Source organism: Vidua chalybeata, chromosome 7 (assembly GCF_026979565.1).
Source record: "Vidua chalybeata isolate OUT-0048 chromosome 7, bVidCha1 merged haplotype, whole genome shotgun sequence".
Taxonomy (NCBI): Eukaryota; Metazoa; Chordata; class Aves; order Passeriformes; family Viduidae; genus Vidua; species Vidua chalybeata.
The window spans coordinates 11,448,817-11,472,068 of record NC_071536.1 but is presented as its reverse complement, the minus strand read 5'-3'; positions in this window follow the sequence as shown (position 1 = coordinate 11,472,068).

Below are 23,252 nucleotides of genomic sequence, written 5' to 3'. Positions count from 1 at the left end.
AAATGAAAATGTAGCGGAAATCTTTCCTAGCTAACTTCACCAAAGCTTTTGGCCTAACATGCTGCAGGCGTTAGCGCAGCAAGTAGGTGGCCTGTGCTGCTGCCCATTCTCTGTCAGGAAGACAAAGAATCTGGGAGAAGCATCAATCTGTTTCTCTTCACAGGGCTGTCTCTTCCCCCCTTTGTCAGTCAAAGGTGTCAATGTCTCTCCCCTCTATCCTCCCCCCTCCCTGAGTTGAGTAGTGTCAGTCATTCCTGTTTTTTTCTTTTTATTAATGATTTTGCAAGGCTATGTCATTACTGTGCTATACATTTTTATACAGATGGCACGACTGTGCATTTTAATGGCAAATCTGTTTCTCACATAACGCCTGAACTGCAAAAAGACTTTGACAGACTGGTTCAAGGAAAACAAACTGGTTTTAAATGTAGCAAAAACTAAAACAATGCCTTTTGGCTCTCCTAATCATCTGAACTCAAAGGATGATTTTATTTGAATGTCAGAAATCTTAAGAAGTGGACCAAACTTGTGTGTTGAAAGAAAGCCAGAGGAAAAAGATAGAGGTTTATCATTCAAGAGCGGCATGCTTTTTTTAGTGAAACACAGAGGATCCATCCCTGATCCTCAACCTAAATGTGTGTGACCAGAACTGCATTTGGCCTGTAACTCTGGAGATTTCTGGACCCAGCAAGATTTCGAATTTCAGGAAGAAGTGAGGTGTTAAGTTTATGAATGTGGGAAGTAGAATTAAGGGGGGTAAAAACCCAAAAAAGTGAAAAATATTTGTCTATTAGATACCATTAAAAACAAACAACAGAACACATATTTGTCCGTTTTTGGATAAGCTTGTTTCGTCTTTGATCATCTTTGCATTTTATGTTCTTTTCAGCCTATATAAGTACAAACAGTTCTCAGAGGTCCTATCGTCACTTTTCTCTGAAGTGACACATAAGCTTCTGTTTATGACTCTAACTATGTATCTCCTTTAATATCTTACCTTGAAGTTGCTATATGGACACAGTTCACAGTTGCCTTGATCCTTTTTTGGCTTCTGCACTGTGCAATTGACTGTCTCTTGTGCTCTGCTCTGATGGATTCATTTACATAAACTGGCTGAGCTTGGTGGAAAGCTCTTACATACCCGAATTTTCACATCCTTGATACCCTTATTTCCCAGCCTGGAAGGCCTCAACAATTCATTGCTTTGACACATTCATGGTGAATAAAGTTCAGTGGCTCTATTGGAAAGGATGACCAGGAGAAAGGGGAGGTGGAATTCAATCTTATTAGCACTGCAAACTCAAGTATTTTCTGAGGGCCCCAAATAGCAGAAAATTCTCTCATATCATTGGCTGTGTTCTTGTTTATGCTGGCTACAGTGAAGTGTAAGAATAGTAGTTTTCGGAAGTCTCTGAATGTTAGCTTCAACTACATTTGAGGAGCTGGGAAAAATGAGTAGGAGATGGAAAGCAGAGACGGACCTAGCTGCTGTTATTGACATCTTAGGCTCTTGAGGCAACATAAAGGCCCCTCTGTAGCTAAAAGAGATCACCCAGTCCCAATGGTACTCTGAGATACTGGAAAGATGATATAATGTACAAGTATTCCCCAAATTTTCCATAGAAATCAGGATTTTCTGCTGTTCATCTGCTGGAGAGATACATCAGTGTTTAGACTTTGCTCTCAGGATGTTCTTTTTTTGTAGCCTGACTGACTGTAAACATCTGGTTTTGGTAGGACAGTGCTTCAACAACATTGCAAAAATCGAAGATGGGGAAAAGCACTTGGGGTATGTGATCCCTCTTTCTTCTTCCAGGCTTAATGTTGAGTTAGCATCAGACTGAAATCATGTGGTTGTTGACCACAGCTGCATTTTATATCCACTTTTGCAGCATGTGTAGAACTATAAACATAAATTACTGGAGAGTTGTTTCAAGAACAACAGTGTATATAATTAAAAGAGCATCATTTACAGCATTCTTTCATGACAAAGTGTTATGTCACTTTTGTTTCATCATAAATAAAAGGGGCGTTGGATAAATTCTTGGCATGATGAGAAAGCTGCCAAACATGAATGTGGCTTGAATTTATCACAAATCATTATTATTTTTATTCACTATACTATATCTGTGTAGTGTAACTTCCTTTCTCCACCCTAAAACTGTGGCAGGTGAAAACCATTGCATCAAAATCCCAGTTTTTAAAAATGACATTGCAATTTTTTTTTCCTCTGAAATATTTTTCCTTCATGAAGACAGACTTTTCCAGTACTGTGGCCTGTCATTTTGTTATTTGAGTGTTCTGTCAGGCTTCCAGTGCTGTTAGTTTACAGCTAGTTAACTCGGACAAGGTCATAGGTAGATGTAGGAACAGGTAAGCTTTTCAAACCCATCTTTAATGACACTTAGCGATAGCATTGCAAGATCGTAAGAGTTTGGAAAGTATCTTGCTTTCTTTTGAAATTTTCACTCCTTATTCCATGGCTCTTGTGAATGTACTTGTCCAGTTGCTCAGCCACGTGAATTTGTACTTGATGTAAAAAGATGAACACAGGGTAGCCATTTGAGCCATGGCAGAATGCTAATTAATGACTGCCTTCCTGGCAACAAGGAGGCATAACATCTCCTACAGGTGAGATACAGTGTGTCTGCAGGGGCAGGGGTCTACTGGATAGTAGCCACAGAAAGGGGCTGAGAGAAGGTGGTGGGCAAAGCTGATTTGTGGTGGGTGTTTTAATGGGGATATTGGAGACTCAAATAGTTTCATGCAGGAACTGGAAAATTTGCAAAGGTTCCTCTCTTTATGGATGAGGATAGTAAGACTCCAATCCAGCCTCTACCTGTGCCCAGAAGAATTTATTTATTATCTATTCACTGTTTCTCCAGCAGGTAACCACTTAGTGAAATGTCCCTGAGCACGTAGGTTGTGATTATTTGATGATGTTTTCTACACATTTTATTGAGACTGTGGCTTGCTAGTTATTTCTCACTGGAAGTGGAAGTACTTTTGCCTACTGGGGGACTGTCACAAGTCATCTGCTATTGGAGATGAAGGTAGGATTTCACTCCAGTGATGAATTTCTTGGGTCAAATACCTGTGAAAGTGTCCAGGCCAAAGAGAATCACAGTGGGACTTACCGCAACTCCCTCTTGAGAACTGTCCATCAGTCTGTCTGAGCACCTACCCTGGGTGCAGCAGGGCTCCTTTCTAGACCAAATATTGGATTTTCTCTTTGTAGAACCCAGATGTAGGGCACAGGGCTAATAAGGAGTTCTCACTCTGGGATGCAGGCAAATGTGGTCATTGCTGCTCCCCACAAACGTGGCAGTCGGATCCTCCTGCTGAAGGGAAGCCCTGTGAGAAGATCCACATTTTAGCCACGGAATTCATTCCTGGAGTAACACTCACGGGATATCTGACTTCCTATGGCAAACAGCAGCAAAGCTGCTATTCACAAGATAAGATGTGTTTCCCCTTTCTATTAACAGCGTATTAGGAGAACTAATTAGTGGCACCTTAGAGATTTCCCTTCGGGGAATCCAGGCTATAAATATCTCCACTGCTCAGCAAGGAGCTCTGCAGGGTGGGACTGTAGAGGAGATGCTACAGCTGGTTAAACAATGCAGCCTTTATGTGGGTGTCTCTGTAAGATTAAGGGAAGCTATAAAGCCATTTCACTGAAAAGTAGTTGTATTTTTTCACCAAAACATTTTTTAATTGAAAAAAAATGGCTTTGGTTTGCTGGAAAAAAATATGTGACAAGCTTCTGCTTTGGTTTAATTTTTCTCTATTCCTTCTGTTAGAAAACAAAATAATTTCACTTTTATCAACAGGAAAAAAAAAGCAAAGAGATTGGAAGGATGTGGATAGGAAGAAAATCATGAACTTTGCACTGTTTGGCTTCAGAAATGGATTAGTAAAGATAGAAATAAGAAATAAAAGATAGAAATAAGTAAAGATTTGTTTAGTAAAGATAGAAATAAGAAATAAAAAACAAAGCCTTTGTGGGGGAGAGGAGGGGAGAATGTGTGTGTGTGTGATTTTGGGGAGTTTCACAGTGACTGACTTCAAATATTTCTTATAAGGGTGAAGGAAAGCAGAGACTTTCCTCAAATGGCATTTTCTCTGGTTTAGGCACTTCATGCTTCCATCTAGTGGGTCCCAGTTTTCCCCATTGCCTGAAAGTGCAGCCTGGGCAGACTAATTTCAACCTGGGCAGCGCAAATACTGCCCAACATTCATTTTGTTCACTTTGTGTGCCTGTGTATGTGACTGTTAGTAAAACTTCAGGAATTTTTAACCAACTTTATGTCTAGTTGTATTGATAGAAACATTAGAGATGAACACTAGATCTTGATTTTTAATAAATCTGATCTTGATTTTTAATAAATGTTAAAATAAAAGAAATTAATAAAGCTGTGGTGATCCTGAGGAAGTGACATCTATAAAATTATGACTGGCACTGGCAAGGTGGATATGGACTGCTTGTACATTGGGGTTTATTTTTGTTTTAAGAGCTGAAGGGTGTCGTATGTAGGTGGTGGACAGTGTTTCCTCCCACAATATGCAGTACCTCAATGTGCTCCCTTCCCCTTCTGTGGTGTCACTGGCAGCTACTTGGTGCCTGTTTGGATGCTGAGCTGAGAGGCACTTTTGATGTGACTGTGGGTGGTGAGCAGCTTGTCTTCTGCTGCTCTGAGATTAGGAAGTCAGGGACTTTAACAAATTTTCCCTTGTTTTTCTCCCTCTCCTTCTTCTTTCACTATTCACTAGTCCTTAGAGCAGTGGGTGTTGCTTAATGCTTCATGGCTCCCCTGAGAGAGGTGAAGGTCTCTGATGGAGAAACTTTCATTGACTTCCTTGGAACCTCTGGTTAATTGCTGTCACCTAGGAAAGGATTGGAGTGGGAAAGAGGTATTGTCAATGGGATATATTTAGCTGCTCAGGCAGTCTGTGCTCAGGGAACTCACTTATGTGGTCAGCCCAGCTCCTCATAGCCAACAGAAAGCTCCAGTTTGTTGCTGTCTGGCATTGCTTGCAAGCAGAAACCTACCTTGGTGGGAAGCTGAGGGCTTCAGATGATATGAAACCAAAAGCTGCTCAGCAGTAGAAATACCAAATATTTTAGGGAAAAGATTAGTTAGTACTTGAATTTCCAGACTGGCAGTGGCTGTCTTTTAGTGTGTCCAGGGTTTTGTATCTTTGCAGTTAATGAAAAAGACACAATTTCCTTATTTTAGAATAATTAGTAGAGTTCTAGAAAACTTCCCCCATTGTTGTTCACCAAAGTACAAACTTCTTAGGTCAGGAGAACTGCAGAATCCAGAGAGAATAAATGACATTAACATTTTAGCAGTTGTGTGACCCTCATGCATGCATGTTTGCTATTATTTCTAGGAGCTCCCTGATGATAAGCATGATATAAAAAATTTAACCACAAAGAAAGAAAAAAAGGTCTGAAGAATCGTTATGGGTTCACTAATCCCAGAAAAGCAAGGAAGTTCAGAATTCAGTTGATTCCACCAGTAGTGCTGGTTGTGCTGGTTTTCATTAGTGAAGTCAGAATGTTGGATGATGCAATTTGCCACCAGCTCTGTATTGCCCTGAACCTTTATGCTGGTGGGTTTTAAAATCCTGGAAATGTAGTCCAGGAAAGACCTTGAGAGATCTTCTCATCTGCAAGAATATGGAATCAACTGTATGGACTCCATCTCTAGCATGTTCTTGTCGAGTTTTTCACAAAATCTCCTAGAAAAGTGCAGCCTGCAGTTCCCCCCCCTCCCTCCCTCCCCCCCAGCATTTCTTAATCTATGGCCAGAAACCCAACCTGAGTCATGTTTTGACTCAAGGTGATTCATTTGTCTTGCTTGTTTTAATTCCTGGGCCTTCAGTCTGGTTTTGAGCATGGTCAATTTTCCACATTAAACCACTGCATCTCTGGTATGCAAGGGAGAGCCAAGTCCCCAGAGAAAAGAGGCAAGAATGCAGTAGCAGCACGACTGAGCAAAAGTTGGAGATGTTGTCACTCACATGAGGCCAAAAATATTGTTTCTAGGCTGGGCTTCAGGCAGAGAATGAAGTTTCGTGTGTGACCCATTCATTTAGATGCTGATCTTGGTGCTCCCAAGAGCTGGCAGGCTCCCTCCTGTTCTTCCCTTCAGCTGGTGCTGACTGCTCCAGCCTGCAGAGCTGGGAAGTGGGGAGCACAGGGATCAGCTCTGTGCAAACCCCTCCTGGGAGGGGGGACACCAAGAAAGGCCAGATGATACCAGGTTTGGCTGCATAAAATAAACCACTTTTCCTTTGTTTTCTTCCACCTTCCTCTTGCAGCGAAATAGAACTTGAAACCACCATAGAAAACAACCATATATTGTTGTGGTACTTCAGACCAACTATGAAAAAGTTACATGTTTTACCTTCTTAGTGGAAAAAAGGGAGTGGCTGCTGGGGAGCCAAACAAATACTTCAGCATTGACAGTGTAGTCAGCTGACCACTACATGCACAAAAAGGAACAAAAAAATGGACCGTATTGGCCAAAGCTGTGCTCAGTCCCCTTTTTGAATTAGCTTCCTGCAGAAATTCAAGTGGACCAAAAATTATTCATAGATGTTTCCAAGAATAATGAATAAAACCAAATTGTAAGCTGCTTGCAGGCATAGTCAGAAGGAGATCTAATTTTCCAGATTACTCAATGTGAATTATTAATTCTGCTTGACTAATGTTGAGCAGTCTCCTGGTGTTTAAGAGGAAAGACAGTCTGCTTTATCAGTTCATTGCTGATATTCTCCTGTACTTTTCATGTCACATTATATTTAACTTAGTCTGCCTTCCCGAATCAAACCTAGCACCAAGGGAGGGAGTAGAAATACTCTGGCTTGAACAGTTCCATGAGACATGAGCTATTTAATAACTTGACTGTTCCCAAGGACTCTTCAGTCCACAAATGCATATGAATATGTCCCTTGTAGGGCAGTAGGATGTCTGAGCTTGCATGAAAAAAACCCCAACAAACAAATCACTTGTAGCTTACTGTAAAACCATCACAACAAAACATATCCTCTGCCCCGTGTTCCTCAGCTATAATTGTTTGTTGCCTTTTTGCCGTGTTCTGTGCCAGAGGCTCTGTGCTTTGCTGCCTGTGGGTTGCAGGGTTTATTTGGGTAGGGCACAGGTGGCTGCTCTAACTGATAGGATGAGAAGGGACTGTAGCTTAGCTTGTCTGGAAGGAAAGCCTGTTGCACTTTCAAGGTCAAATCCTACATGTTGTATAATTTTGGAGTAATTTCAGTGATTTGCTAGAGTTGCTTGGGATTTACTCTGGATTTACACCAGGATGAATTTCATCTGTTGGATAAATGGAGCTCAGAACATCTATGCCAAAATTGAACAAAATGTAAATACTTCAGTCCCTCAAGAATGCTCACCCCAAGTGATGAAGGAAAAAGCAAAGAATTTTTGCATTCTGGCAGGTAACTCTCAAGAGCTAGCAAGCTGAAGGAGGTGAGAAAAAAATAACTGCACAGAGAACCAAGCCGTTTTGAGTACTTTAGAACAGACCCATTTAGATGTTGTCTTAAAAAGGGTTAGAAAACTCAGCTCTTGCTTTCCCTGCAAAGCTAGGAGGCAGTAAGATGTGGTGGTTGGTCCCTGTGTGCTGTGGGAGCAGGCAGGACAAGTGGTGCTCAGCCAGCTGGAAGGTGAGCTGCAGTGTGGGATGGTCCAGCTGCCAGGTCTCTGGAGCATCACTTGAGTAACAACACTTCAAGTGTTTTCTGATCTTCTCTGATCTAGTTTGTGGCAGTGATGAGAAATGCCACAAAAACAAATATTTTAGCAATCACCCCTTGCCATACATAAACATTCTCGTTTGTAAAGAATGACATACTCTAGCTGAAAGCAGCCTTTCCCCTGCTTTCCCCCCATACATGCTATGGTATGTAGCTGGGTTTCTGTGGCTTGAGCTGATTTCCAGCTAAGAACTATGCTCAAAGTAAAGGATAAATACAGGGAGGGTGTATTTGTGCCACATCTACAGGTGGTACAATAGGACTGTCCTCAGTGGATCTCCAGGTCAGTACCAGTTGAGTTATCACAAGATTTTGTTGGGGTTCTTTTCAAAGTAAATAAAATAGAAGATGTTTTTATCTCAAAAAGCTTTTAACTAATTTTCTTGTGCTCTGTCCTGCTTTTTGTTTTCTGGCTACTTGATGTATAGGTTGCAATTACTTAATGACTTATAACTCATAACTTCAAAGGTACCCTTCATGAATGGCATTCAAAATGTCTATAACTGCTTATTTTAGATAGGAATCATACATATTGAAGTATGCAGCATCCCTCTTCTGTAAAATACACAATGCTGCCCACTGCATTGCATTTCAGTCACCATTTTTGGATATCCTTTATCAAAAGAGCCATTAATGAGACTTTCCGAGTCTCTTTCCATGGGCACGTAATATGCACTATGTCTTTAATTAGCACCTTCATTCCTCTCCCCCTTCCCCCTCTCCCAGGAAAAAGCCAAACTACCAAAATGGCCTGTCAAAACCTGACAACTGAAGTTCTGCCTTGTCAATATAAAATTGTCTGTACCACTATGAAAGCTGAATATTTGGGGCTGGTGCAAAATAACGCACCAGCTGCATTGTCTGTTTTCCTACTTTATTCCATTTCTGCTTAATTTTTTCAGGGCAACTGAAGGATTTCTGGACTCCCCTGAGTATTTGCTGTAGAGAAAAAGATCCTGTTTCCTTAGGGTCTGTGTGGAGAATTGCTCTAAGAGAGTATTTGTGGATACATATGGCAATTGACATGTGTATCCATTTCTATATGTGCTTTCCTGTGTGTATTAGGATATTCAGAAGTGCTGAGAACTCTTCTGTCAAAGGGTACGTGAATTCAAGCATTGTTTTCCTTTCAGAAGTGGGATTTTACTGGGAATGCTGGCAAGCGCCTAACAACAGAAGGACGGGTGGGTGCAGCTACTGTGTGTATCTGTTGTCACATTGGATTTTGTGCAATAAAAATAAAACCCTTGGTCAGAAGTGTCATAAAAGTTTGATTGACTTTCCTCTTTAATTGCTTATCATCTTTGAAGAGACTTCTTGGCATTTAGGAGCCAGTGAATCTGTTTCCCATTTCTTCAGGCTTTATAAATACACCCTGTTTATATTAAAATGATAGACAAATATACATAAAGCTGGAAAACATGACCACAAACTCTTTTCCTCTCTCTGTGCATTTAAAAAACAAAACCCTAAAGACACTTTTATTGTTACTAAACTTTTGCCCTTGGCTGGTAGGACCTTCTTTATGTTTTAACAGATCCAGACATTCTTTTCATGTGGTCCTTGGATGTTCTATATTTTATATCTTTTGTGGCTTTATAGAAAGGGAAGAATGAGCTTGCTGCACAAACATATCTGATGGTAATTTTTTTTGTTGGGTTGTTTTGTTTTTTTTTGTTTTTTTTTTGTTTTTTTTTTGCAAGTCAGATGTATTGTGACGTTTCCATTTTAAAAAGGAACTTGTTTCTCCCTGGTCTGGGAAGTTGTGTTAGAGGGTTTCAGTAAGCCAATGGAAACTGAATAGATTTTCAATTATTTTGGAGATGGGTGCTGGGGACAGCCAGGCGAGTGCAGACATCTTGCCTTGCCTTTGCTGTCATCTCCCACCATCAGAGACAAGGCGTGTGCTGCCTGCAGCCTGGTGCAGGGAGAGCTGAGAGCTTCCCAGGGCCTTTGGCACTAGGATAATACCCAGAGACTGTTGCCACGAAGGTTTAGCTCCTTTCATGTCAGTTTTTTCCCTGCTGTGGCAAGCTTCTTGCTGTAGGGCAGCATCATCCCCAGAGGCACTTGAATCCTGCAGAAGTTAAATTCTGGGCTCTCCTGCAGGGGCAGACAGGGAAAGGTGCCTTGTCTGCACTGTACCCTTGGCTCAAGGAGCAGGTAAATGAGCTTCCCTTAGGTTGTTCAAAACAGTGGAGTGTAACCTGAAACGGGAAAGAAAATGGAAATGAGGGACCAGTGAGGTGCTCTGTGGGGCACATGGCTCTGGCAAGGCTCTGGTGGGGCTTTTCACTGCTGAGGTGGACAAGTGGGCAAGGGAGAGGGGGGCATGAGCAAAGGAGAGGTGAGGAACTGGATGAAGTGCCACTGACCTCACTGCACCTCTGGAGTGAGCAGAAGTCCCTGAAGCAGAGAGGTGCTTGATCCTTTTGCAGGGAGATGGTCTCAACAAATTTAAAGATGCCCAAATGTGTCAGACCTATGGGGCAGTTTTGTAGCACAAAAGAAAATTTGGTTTAATAATACCAATCTTCCAGTCAGAAGAACAGAGCTCTCAAATGATTCACTGACTAAATACAACACCCAGATATTTCTAGAGTAATAAAACACAAGTTAGGGAGATACAGTGTAGCTCAGCCATGAAAATATGTGGTAATTGTACAACAGCCAAATGAGAAAAAGTTTATCAGAAAACACTTTCAGATGTTTGCTGTCTTCTCATATAAAGCATGACTTCAGCACAGATCTGTGTCGGCACAGGGATGTGGCTGCTGTGGGCTTGGGAATGGGGCTGGAGAGGCTTGGGCAGAGAAGAAAACTCCCGAATTTTCTTTTTGCGGTGCTGCATGCTTGTGCTCCAGATTCCAGGGCCTGAGAAATTAATGAAATTTCTTTTTCATGAAATGCTTTTAAACAATTGGAGAAGAATCCTTTAACTGGATTTTAAAATTTAAGCTTATTTAAACAGACAGCATAGCCAACCACATGCCCCAGTGGGCTAATTTTGATCTTTGTTATTTTCAGGGCTCCTGTGCATGTTTGTTAGCCTTGTGTGGTCCAAGCTGCAGCACTTTTCATGGAGTATTGGCTTCACTCTCTATGTAGTTCCCTTCTCTTGCACAGCTTTATCCATGCATTTCTCCATGCTGCCATACTGCTCTTGGAGACACAAAGGAGGTTGTTCTCGGTCAGGATTTTCTGTTATGAGTGACAAGCAGAAACATCTCTGTGACAAGCATCTTAGAACTTTGCAGAAACAGGAAAATACATTTGGAGAACATGAATGCTTTTACTGTTAGTCTTCAGCAGTGAGATACTCAGGTTTTACTGGCTTGTGAGATTTAAAAGGTGTATTAGGAGAAGTCTTACATGCCACTTGAGGAAGATAAAGGAGAGATACCCTAGACTAGAAGTAAATTTCTTCTTTGTGATATTTTTGCCCCAAATTATCCTTAAGTTTTAATGTAGGAAAAGCGTTTTTGCTATGGGCTGATCCCAAGCCTTTTCTTTTCAAATATCTTTCCTCATTTGCTTGATAAAAACCACATTACTTGGCTACCTGAAGTCTGCCTAGGTACCAGGGATTCCCTAGTATAGGGATTTCATTCTGGAAAGGGCCCCTCATTGCTTTTATACAAGGCAGCCAGGTGTCTCCTTTAACCACCCAGCAGCACTCGCTACCAAGGGCTGTCCTTATGAGTAGCTGACTCCAGCTCTGGCTCCTGATGCTTAGAGGATAAGGGGCCTCAGGGCATCAGGTGTGCCATTAAAGGGTCTGGTAGGCAGCACCTAGGAGAAAGTCACACAAGTCCCTATGTTCACAGTATACGTGAAGCTAGGTGGGTCACCTAGAAGCAGATGATAGATTTTGTGGCTTTAGACTATTCTACATCAGCATTTTTTAACTGTGGGCAATATATAAATGTACTGTAGAAGATTTAAGCTGCGAGAAATGTTGGAGTGGATTTCTATTCAGCCAAGGGAATCCTGTGCGGGGTAGGAGTATTGTAGAACTTCTACCACAGTTCTACTCTTTCCACAGTTCCATGTCCTAGTGAGAAGGGAGGCACAGAGGTAGTTCATTGATTTGGCAACCTTAACGAGTCTTTTGATTCCACATTTTCCCTGGAAATTTGCTGTGTGCTGATGTGATATTCAAGGGTTTGGGTGTATTCTGATGTTTTGTTGGGGGTTTTTGGTGACATTTGCGTAGGCTGCGGGATCCTTTTGTATCCCACAGGGAGCTACAAGGAGCAGCCTTGGACTTTTTGACCACGAGACTTGATTACTGTAATTTCATCTTTGCAGGGCATTCAGTGCAGCATCTCCCCAGTTTGCAGCATGTTTGAGCTGTAATAACCCAGTTGTTTACTAATGGGGGCTGGAGTAGCCAGCATTTTTAATCTATACTCTGTCTTTGTGACCTTACTTGTATTTGCCTCTGGCATGCTTTCCATTAAATTTCTTTGCTGCTCTCTTGTTCAAGCCTTATAAATTGTCAAATCCAATGATAAAAGAAAGTATGAAAGAATTTAAATCAGTTTATCATAATGAAGATATTGGGGGGAAAAATCAGTGATGGAGTGAAAATATTGTAGGTAGATTCTGTCAGCTCTCAGCCCCATTACATTCTCACAGATAACAAAAATTATATACATCCCAAGTTGGCACTTGCAGGACAATACAGGGAATCTCTAGGGAATACTAAGCAAGGGACACCAAGTGGTTTTTGTCAATGAATAAATATTATGAGAAGAAAGATCCAGTCAGTTAGTTTATTAGGTAAAGCAACTTTAAAAGGAAACTCTGTTAGGGTTCTTTGGTAGCTGTTTGACTGTTATTGTTCTTTTCTGTTGTGGAGCTATGAGAGCTCCTCTGTGGCCTAGCTTCAAACTTGGTTTTCACTCTAGTCAGACTATAACTTGTCTTAATCAGATATTTGGGGGAAAATCTTTCCCCAGAAAGATTTCAAAATATGCCTATCTTTCTAAAAGGCCTGGTCAAGAGGATATCATTTGATTTGTTCTTTAAATCCAAGGTACTGAATGGAGACGTTCAAAACCATTTAGCATTAGGGTAAGAAGTGCTCATTGGCATTTGCTAGCACTGAGTCTGGCTGGTAACAGATCATGTTTTATATCCTAGGAAATTTGCTGTTAAAATTAGTCATAAATAGAGGTGGGGCATAATTAGTTATTTCTTCCAGATGGACTGGACTGTGCTACTCAGCCAGATGATCCCAAGCAGTGCGGTGTAGAGCTGCCCACCCCCTCCCAGTCCGAGCTGCCCTCTCAGAGGAGCTTCCCTGGGTGCTGTCTCTATATTGCCCTGATCCTTGCAAGGTCCTCTATCATCTGCACAGTCCTACATGTAAAATGATGAGATTTCAAGGAAATTTTTTAAACCTCACTGTAAGTCTGCAAAAACACACACTGCCTTCCTTGCTACACTTTTACTCCCAGTAGAATTGGTTCCATAGCTTTAAATGCTATCCATTAACTAATTTTTACTTCCAGGGAATCACATGGCTCCAGGATAGCAGGTTTAAGAGAAACAGAGGTAAACCATGGATGAAGTTGAGGGTATTTCCAGCTCTGTGTTTGGTCTTTCTCTTTGTGGAGATGTATTGGTGATTGGGCTGTGCTGAGGTAAGGAGGGGGCAGAGGCTGTGTGCCTCACATGCCCTGGGGCAGGTATGGCACTGCAACACAGCTAATACCTGCCTGATAGAGAGCTCAGATGAATTTGTTATGGGAAATATGGCTGGGTTTGAAACACTGAAGCTGTGCTTGCTACCACGGGTGGTGCTGTACCTGACATCCAGGTCTCTGTCTCAGCTCTTTCACGGCCTCTGATTTTTGTCTTTCTTCTCTGTAAAAGAGACAGAAGTGTTCACAGGACCCTTGAACCCTGTTAACGAACATCAAATGGAAATAATTTTACCTCTGTCTTAAAATACCTGTATTTAGCACCTGGATCTCACTGGGAATGTTTTTATTTTTATAGTTATTTTAGGAAAAAAAAATTGCCATGGTGAATATAGTTATTAAATATGAAAATAAAAGCTCTACTCAGCAAACAGAGGTCCATCTATGCATTTCTTTAGTCCCAGTTTTTATTAGCAGTGCTAGAGGTACTTTAAAGTGTTTATTTAATCCAGCTATTCAGTAGTCTCTAGAGTCCAGGCTTCTGCTTTAGTGCTGAATCAATGCTTGGTCAAGCCTTAAACTTTATGGCTTTTGGCACAGTGTTGAAACAGAAGCTTTGATGCTTGAGACTGCTGTCTGCACAGAGCAAATATAAATTTTGATCAGTAACAGTAAGTGCTCACCATTTAAAATGCCAGTGGGCAGCCTCTAACCATCCCCCTGCCCAGAGCTGCTGGGCTGTGTGGTGGGCACAGCATGGTTAAAGGCTGCAGTGCCTTCCTGGGTGCTGCCCCAGCCCACATCCACTGTGTCGAAATAGCATTGTTGTCTGATGGCAATGTGGGATGAAATTACTATTTCAAAATTCCTACTGGGCAGTTATTTTTGGTCTTGCAGAGGTTGAAGTTTCACAAACCTCTCTCCTCTTAGAGAAGCTGCAGGTCAAGGTCAGGTGTGAGGAACTTCGTGCTGTGACCTGAGAGCCAAAGCTGTAACTTCTAATGTTGTCATTCAAGTATGCTTCAAGTCTGTAAGGCTTTGTTTCTACAGTCTGGGCTGACTCTAGTGGTTTTACATGTATCCAGATCTCATTTGGATAATGTATGTAGACAAGTCTCTGATACAGAGGAAAGCCAAAATCTCCAATTTCAGAGCTCCATGGCTGAGACATTTTTCACTTGGTGATCTTACGCATTCTTCAAGGTAACATACAGTGGATAAAAGCTTAATTACAAAGACTCACTTCCATCTTCCTGGCATGGCTCTGTGGGATACAGCCTGTGTGTGTGCCAGCTGTCCTGCCCCTGCCCCGAGCCAGCACAACTGCACAAAATATGTGCAATATGCCAAGCAGAAGCAGGTTGTGGGCACCCATCCTCCAGAGCACTCAGGAACCATGTGATCTTCCCTTCCTACAACCTCCACTTCCCTGACTGCCAGGCTGTGGCAAACGAGGCAGCACAGCCCCATGCAGTATCCTACAGTGGGAGGTCCTTCCTGCCTAGCATGCAGTGGTTGCTGTGATGTGAAAATTCCTATTTCAGCTTCCCTATACTGCCAGTTCTTCCTTGTTTTTTTTGACTTGTATCTTCATCCCTTCCCAACACTGGACATGTGTTTGCAGCTTGGGCTGTAAGTCCTGCATTGCCAATGCTGGTTAACAGCAAATGATTGAGTAATACTGTTTCAGTACTTTACTCATGACCCAAAGAATTCTGTTAATTTCTTCTCTTATGTATTTTTATGTGGATATGCAAAGTGTATGGTGCAATTTGGTCCTGTAGAGATTTCACTGACATACAAGCACATTATATGTCTGACATGAGTTTTATCTCTATCTGATAATTCTTGTTAATTTTTGAGCATGATTTGGAGCATACAAGGGTATGCTCCCTTGTATGGAACCCCTGCCTGGGTTCCTGTACACCTCTCATTCAAGGCCTGCTTGTCTCCCATCTCCTGGTGTTTGTGTGTGCTGTGGCTTCTCACCATAGCAGAGTCTGTGCTGGGGAGCTGGCATCGCTTTCTCAGTAATGCCAAAATGCCAAGAGTCACACTAATATTAGTCCGTGGCACTGCAGAGAGTTTTTTGCAGAATCACAGTCCATGTCACTCTGTCAGACAATGCCATCAGAGGCCAAAAGGGCTGGTGAGTTGAAGGGCAGACATGGCCCCTGCTTGCTAGCAAGGCCCGAACACTGCTGTGCAGAGCAAATGCCTTCCTTTGTGGTGGTGTTTAATAAACAATCACTGAGAACTTTATTAGCATGCTTGACAGATACTGTGAAGTCTCAAAATTGACCACACAGGGAAAAGACACAGTGAGATTTTGCTGGACTGGGACACCAGTTCCTTCGGCACATCCCACAGTGCAGAACTGAGACAAAGGAGCAAGGGCTCCCTGACAATTCCAGAGAATGGTCAGAGGAGCTTATCCTAATGTTGTAAATTAAATTGCAGTCTTCTCCTGATACACTTCCAAGACTACATTTAAGAAAAAGAAAATGATAAAGTAAAATATGTGTTACGGGAGAATTTAACAACCCCAAGAATTCATGACCTGTCTGTAAGCCTCTAATGGGATGGTGAGGGAAAAGAAGGGCTCTTTTCCCCTCCTTCAGCAAAGGGAACTCAGCAGCCTGTTGCCTTTCCTCAGCTGCACTGGCTCTCTGCACAGAGGCTGACAGATTTGGTGCTTTCCTTTCTCTGCTCCATCATGTCAGCATGCTGGCAGTGCTTAAGGGTGGCGACTGACCTGAGTGACAGCACAGGCAAGCCCTGATCTTGGCGGGCACCATTTGGCACAACTACGACATCAACAGGTCGTGGTACCTAGAAATGCTCCCTGTTACTTGTTTCACAAAGCTACCTCTGCTCCTCCTTGGAGTGGAAGTCACACAGCTGAGTAACCTGCTACAGCAGCGTGTCACAGTTGGATCAAGGAAACATGGACCCTGAAGCCCTTGGCTATCTCCAGGTGCTCTGCCACTTGCTGGCAGATGGAGCGCCTCGCCTCTCTGGAGTGCTGGCTGCTGTGAGAGCAGGTCCAGGTTTCCAGCTTCTAGAGCATGGCTGCCTCAGCAAAAGGGGAGGATTTGCACATCACACTCAGAGCAGCTGAGGTGGCTGAGCCCTGGTGGGCCTGCATCCACAGATTGGGAAGCTGGCTAGGGATGAGTTCAGTTTTTGTGCCGGCAGGAGGTTGGGCTCTCTCCCTGCCTCCTCTGCTCACCTCTGCAGGTCTTTGGAACTTGATGTGATCTCTCTGCCCTCTGCCACAGGAGGAGGGGCAGATCATAGCACCCAACACTTCCAAAGCCTTGTCAGGCAGATTTTTAAACAAAGGCAAAAGTAATTGCCATCTTGGTGACAACTTGCATCTGATCTACTTTTGCTGGAAATAACCTTTCATTCTTATCATGTCTAAATAGGAAAGTTTAGTAATATATGCAATTTGTCATAAGGCTTATGTGATAATGGTGGACTGATATAAAATGAAGAATTTATAATACTGGATTAGTCTTATGAAATAGTAGTGTACCTTCATAAAGAGTCCAAAGAGCAATTATTATATGTGTTTGACTGGCACTGTAAAGTCGTTAGTTCAATCATCATTGACCAATTACTACTTTATTGTATTTTCTTTTTATTTTTACGGTCAGAGAATGGCATTTTTCCCACAATCAGTCCTTGAGCACAAAGACAATAACAATTAAAAGAAATATTTTAAATCTGGATTTTATCTGCACAGAGGGACCCATCAGTCACTCAGTGCAGATCAGTTTAGTGTGCGGCTGTATTTCAATCCAATAGCCCCCAAATATTCAATTTTCCAGAATCAGAAGTTTTAACTTTAAACATTCTTCAAAAAATGAGTAGTTTGTGTTTCACAAACTTGCTTAAAATATTAGAGTTCCTTATGACCTTACACTTGTTTAAACACTGCATGTTTACAAAGAGATGTGCGTGATAAGGTTGCATATGACACTGATTAGAGTCCAGATAAGAACGATTATTGTGGTCATTAGGGACTGACTTGGGCAGTATCCAATATTATCAGCCAAAAGGAATAGAGAAATGTAATACTGTGTGAAAATGCTTATTTACCCTGACAGAGTACTGACCCGCAAATAGGGGTTTGGTCTGTAATTAAGCCGAAGGTATTGCTTACAGTAGCGCAGTAATTGCGCCTGTCCTGAGCTGCCTGATCCAAAACTCGGGAGCGCAGGAGCAGACTGGCCTGTGCTTAGGGGTGAGGTGCCTTGGTGACAGGCTGGGGGATGACCTTGACTTCAGCACGGTTGCATCAAGGACGTGGTTTTGGATCGTGTTCAGAGCCAGGCGTACTGTGTGAAAACCAGCTTTTGACATCTAACGCAGCGTGTGTCCCCTTAATTGTGCCTGTGTGCTGTGTTGCCACCCCGGTGCCCTGTGATGCCTGGCTGAGGCTGCCTGGGTTCAGGAGGCAGCCATGGGCCCCTTGCTGTGGCTTTCCCTTGGGTGGCCAGGTGCCCAGGAATCTCCAGGGACAGCCTGGCTGTCTGCACATGGCTATAAGGTGCTTGGTGTCCCTAAATGAAAATAAACCCAGTATTTCTCTAACTGTCCCTCCCCAGAACAGCTCCTAGCATTGCCCACAGGGGCCCTTGCTCCTGCTCTGTGCTCATGCTCAGCCCTTCCCTTCTCCCAAGAGTGCTGCTTCCCTGCAATGCCCTCCCATCCTTGGGCAGGAGCTGGCTCCCTTGGGTGGGCTGCTCTCCGTTCACCCTGTGAGGAGGAGCACCACTGAACCCTCAGGAGCAACACGTGGCCTCACATACACAGCTCAGTCTGGTGCTATCTGGAGGGAGCTGTCAGGTGTGTTCTGAGTGGCAGCAGGTACAACACAAACTCTTTTTCAATGCCCTCCCTAGTGCAGTGGGGAGTGCAGCAATGTGTGGTGACTGCCTCATGGCTGCTGCAGGCTCCCACAGGCTCAGCATTAGCAGAGCTGTGGAACAGCTTCTGGGAATGGATTTGTAAGGAGTGAGCCCATCCCCTTTTGCTGGTGTGATGCAGGCAGTGGTGACTCTCCTGGGTGAGGTCCTGAGCAGGCTGCAGCTCCCAGACAGGGCTGTGAGCAGGGCTCAGCATCAGCTCACTTCTTGGGAGACAAGTAGTAAACCTGCCTTGTCCACCCTTGTCCTCCTCTGGAATATACTTATATTTTGAGCTTGAGGTTAGCTTTGGAATCAGGAGAAGCTTTTAAAAGTATATATAAAGCCCTCTCAGGGTGGGGAGAGGCAGGAAGAGGGAGCACATCACCGAAATGGAAAAAGAGCTACTGAAAAATCATACTCGTACAAAGGAAGTTTCTTCTTTTTCCTTATTTCAGTTTCGCTGTGGAAGTAATTTTTTTTATCTTGCCTGATATACATCCAAAAATTTAATTTCATTCCCAATTGGACAAAGTATCTACAAGTCCCTCAGCACTACAGTTAACTATAATTAAATGGTGAGAAAATCAGATTAACTGAAGAGGTCAGCCAGATCTCCAGACAAAATGTTTTTTTTCCTCCTGTTTAGAGGTGCACCAGGCAGGCTTACAACCAAATCCATAGGTGATTTACCCGGAGGTCAAGCAAGTTCTTCAGTCCTCATGGTCCAGTTTTGAAATAATTTAGTTTACTTAAATGTGGAAGCAACGAGATAAACCCCCTAGTTAAAAGAGCCTGCAGAAAGCTGGTATTGTGTGTTCCCATCTGATTTCAGCTGAGTTTCTGTGCATAACCTCTGCACAGTCTCTGCCTACAGAGCCTGAAGTAACAAGGGCATTGGAGATGAAATGCTTATCGTGGCTCTTTCAGTGGGAGCCCCTGCCACAAGCACTGACAAGGCTTATGGTGGGTGAGGAATTTCTCCTTGGCTCCATTCCTGCTGCATCCAGCCTGGAAGTTTGACAAGCTACACCCATCTCCTTCCCACTCCTGTCCCAGTGATTTTCTCCACGAGAGTAATTTTACTAAGTCAGACCCCTCCTTTCCCTCCCCCTCACTTTATTTTCTTAAGAGACTTAATCAAAGGTAATTTGAGTTCCCATTGCTCTATCAATGGTTTTATTTAAAAGGGGCTTATCTGATTTCCATCACCAATTATGGGCTCCCATTTCTTGTTTATATCCATCTCAAATCTGACCAGGTCCCTGTTTGATTTTGGTAGGAAGTCAGGGCTTCATACAAAGCTAAGGAGACTCTGAAGCACATTTGTTCGGGTAAAATAATATCTTGAGAATTACTTCACTTGTAATGCATGAGGAGGGGGTAGAATAGGGTGGTCCCTGCCACTTCTGTTGAAAAATAAATTCTGAAGCCAAGATAGTAAATATATCCCTGAGCCAACACAGTGGGAGGGAAATCACAGTGCCCAGGAATATTGCTATTAAGGAGACTTGAGGTCAGAGGTTAATGTAACAGGAGTTGGTCTAGCCAGAAAGGTTAGGAAAGATTGGCCTTGTAAGTTCAGAGCTGTTTGATGACTTAACTATTTTGGGCAAGGAAAACATCTCTGCTCGTGTTGTTGGGAGATAGCTGGCAAAATCTGAGATCTATTAGGGAAGTGGCTGCTAAAAACTGATGGGGGAAATTCATGCACAAAATGAGCTATCCCTAGACCATTAATGCTTTTTCAACTTTGACACAGCAGCTTTTAACCTGCTCCAGTGTTTTGCTGTGCTTGGTTTTAAAAATTCATTTATTTGGGGTATATGAATCCCCAGGATGCTGCCATAGCTCACTCAGAGCTTTGGTAGCACATATCAAAGTATGTGGTGCCATTTCCCAGACTAATTCATCTAACATGCTCCTGGAAGAGGCTGAAACCTTGGAGCCATTCCCAGCAATGGCAGAGGGTTAGCAGAGGATCATACATTCAGGAGACAGTTGCCACTACATGGAAAGCTTTGTCTTTGCTGTTTGGACAAGCAGGTGGATATTTTTTATTAGCTTGAAGGAGAGTGATGATTTTTATTTTTTTTTTTTAATTTTACATAAAATTTTTTTAATTTTACAAACCCAAAAAGTAGTCAGGCTTTTCTAATATTTACCAGAGGGTATCTTGGTGAGGTTAGTGTGAGCCTCCTTCCCCTTTGGGTTAACTCCCTAGGACACCCTGATGCCAGTTGGGATGTTGCAGTGGAGTGCTCTGCATCCTGTCCCTGCTTGCCAGGTCCTGGGGAGCCCTGTGGTCTGGGCTGTTCCACTTCTGGACACACAAACTGGGCCTGAACTCTGTAGTGACCACACCAGCACAACTTCTGGATGGGTGAGCTTATGCCTGCAACAAAAGACAGTCAGGAATTCTGCGTGTTGAAATGCATCTTTTCCTGAGAGAAAATGATTAGCAGGGTGTTTATTCCTCTTTCCAAAGCTATGGATATTCCTCAAGTACACAAGACCCCCCACTGTGTGGGGGAGAGGGAGGCAGGGCACCTGAAACCTCAGCACTTTGTGCAGCACTCAGTCGGAAAAGCCACCTACTGTGCTTCCCTGCTGTCTGCCAAAAGCAGGATCCCCTTGGGATAATGTGTGCAGGGCCAGCATGTCAGCTGAGAGAAGATAATGCAGTTTGGATGCCCCATAGACTCAGGGAGATAAATTAGTACTGGTTAAGGCTTTTTGCTGGGCCTTCTGTCCCTGAAGGGTGCGATGGAGTAAAGTATAGTGTGCTTTGGGAAGGTGCATATTTGCTGTGTAATGAGGAGCTCAATTGCCTGCAGGAGGAGTCAGGAGCATGTGGAACCAGGAATTCTTCAGGAAACTTGCAGAAATATCCCAGCAGTGTATTCCAGCCACATGCATTTGTGTCACTATGCAGAGCATCAGTGCCAGAGACCCTGCACTGGGATTAACTGGTGATAAGAGCAATTATGAGGCATTTTGAAATGTCAGCTTCATGGAACCAACACAGGCAAACAAAATATTCTTGGTCTGTCATGCTGTATCTTAGTGGCTCTTTGCTGTCTCTTTCGGCTGGTTGAGCATTTTTTGCTCAAGAAAAAAGAATTGGTCTGTTTTCAGACTACGGTGATTTATTTTCTTGTGCAGAGAACCCTGATGTGAGTAAAAAATGGTGAAAAAGGAAACTCATCCCATCCAACTATGCAAACTCATGCTGATGTAAGCACTGAAATATTTCAGAGGCAAGTTCCTCTGAAAATGGGTGTGATATGCATGTTTTGACACTCCTGTTATTTCTCTTTTGGGGGTAATGTCATGCCTCTTTCACTGAGGACATCAGCTTGGAGGTATGACTAATTGTTTTGACTGGTATAAAATGTGGAAGAGCTGCCCTGGAAAGCCAGTCTGCCCATGCCTTGATCCTTGTAGAACTCACAAAAGTTTAATATTAATCTCAATAACTGGTTGCAGACTTTTGATTCCCATTGACACCTGTCTCTCATTATGAAAGGAGAAGCTCCTTCACTGGAGCTTTCCAATCCTCTGGTATTGCTGATTGCTTCTTTACAGTGATACATACTTTCCTGATAGAGTGGCCACATCACACGTAAGGCGAGGTTAGCGTTGTTCCACATTTTCCTCTCTCTTCCTATGAGCTGCACGTTGGCCTCATTCCATCCTCCCTACTATTGAAAATCTCAGCATACTTGATTTACTTTGTGCACCCCCCTTGTTGGTTGTGCCTTGCCTTTCCTGCTGCGGCCTGTGTGCTTCAGCTCTGCAATAAAAGCTCTGTGCAGTACACAGCAGGATCATCGGACAGATATTGGCAGGGCAGCACATCAGTGCCAAGCTAATTAAACCCTTAAACCCGATACACTAAGCCTGACTGCAACTGTCTGAGGTCCTCACCAAATATGCTCCAGAGGAGGGGGATATGAACAGAATGTGCAGAAGGGGGCCCTGCAGGAGGAGCTGGGAAGCTTTGACATCCATGCTTTTGAGTAATTACATCGGTTTGGACCGTAATGCAGAAAAGATTTTTTTTAGTGCATGCATTAAGAAACTACTCAAATTCTTTATGATGTGAGATTAAATTATTTCATCCCAGATAAAACTTAAGACCAGCAAAAATCCTAATGCTTGATTGCTCTGGAGGTAATATTTCAAGACTTGAATCATTCTGTTTTAAAATACCTCAAGTTTACAATGATAAATCTACGAAGCACTAAAAATCCTACTCAATCAACTCTGGTTCTTGGAATGGCATCTGCCTTTGAGCTATAAAAATAACAGATGATTTTTTGATAGCTTATCAGTTAACAGACTGCTTAGTTAGGATAGCACATTTTTATGCTAATCTTAGGGCTGTGATGAGGGAGAGAGAGAAAGAAAATCTTTAGTATTATTTTGTATCTACTTTAAGTTCAGCCTAGCTTTTGGAAAAGATCTGTCCTCTTCTAGGAATTGCCAGCCACACGGGGGTTTCAACACTTATCTGAATGGAGGTGGAATTGATTTAAACATGTTAAAATGGTAGTATGTGTGGCTGTTTAATGGTGTCTCTTGTGCAGCGCAGAGCAGACACAGGCAGCAAGGAGAAAAGGTTCTGAGTGTTTGCTGGCATGGCTGCAGAAGTGAATCCATCAGCCCAGAATAGGCAGCATCACCGTCTTACTGAGGTTACAGGTGCCTTTATCTCTGAGAGCTGATGAGGCAGAGGGCAGAAGCTGAGATTTTCCAAACTCATGATACTGCTCCCTGCCCTTGGCCCTGCTCTTGTGTGTATCCTCTGAGAGAAGTGGGAGGAAACAGTCTGTGCTGGTGGGGTGCTTTTGGAAGGTAGCAGAATGGATGATGACTGGGGAAGCACCTGGGC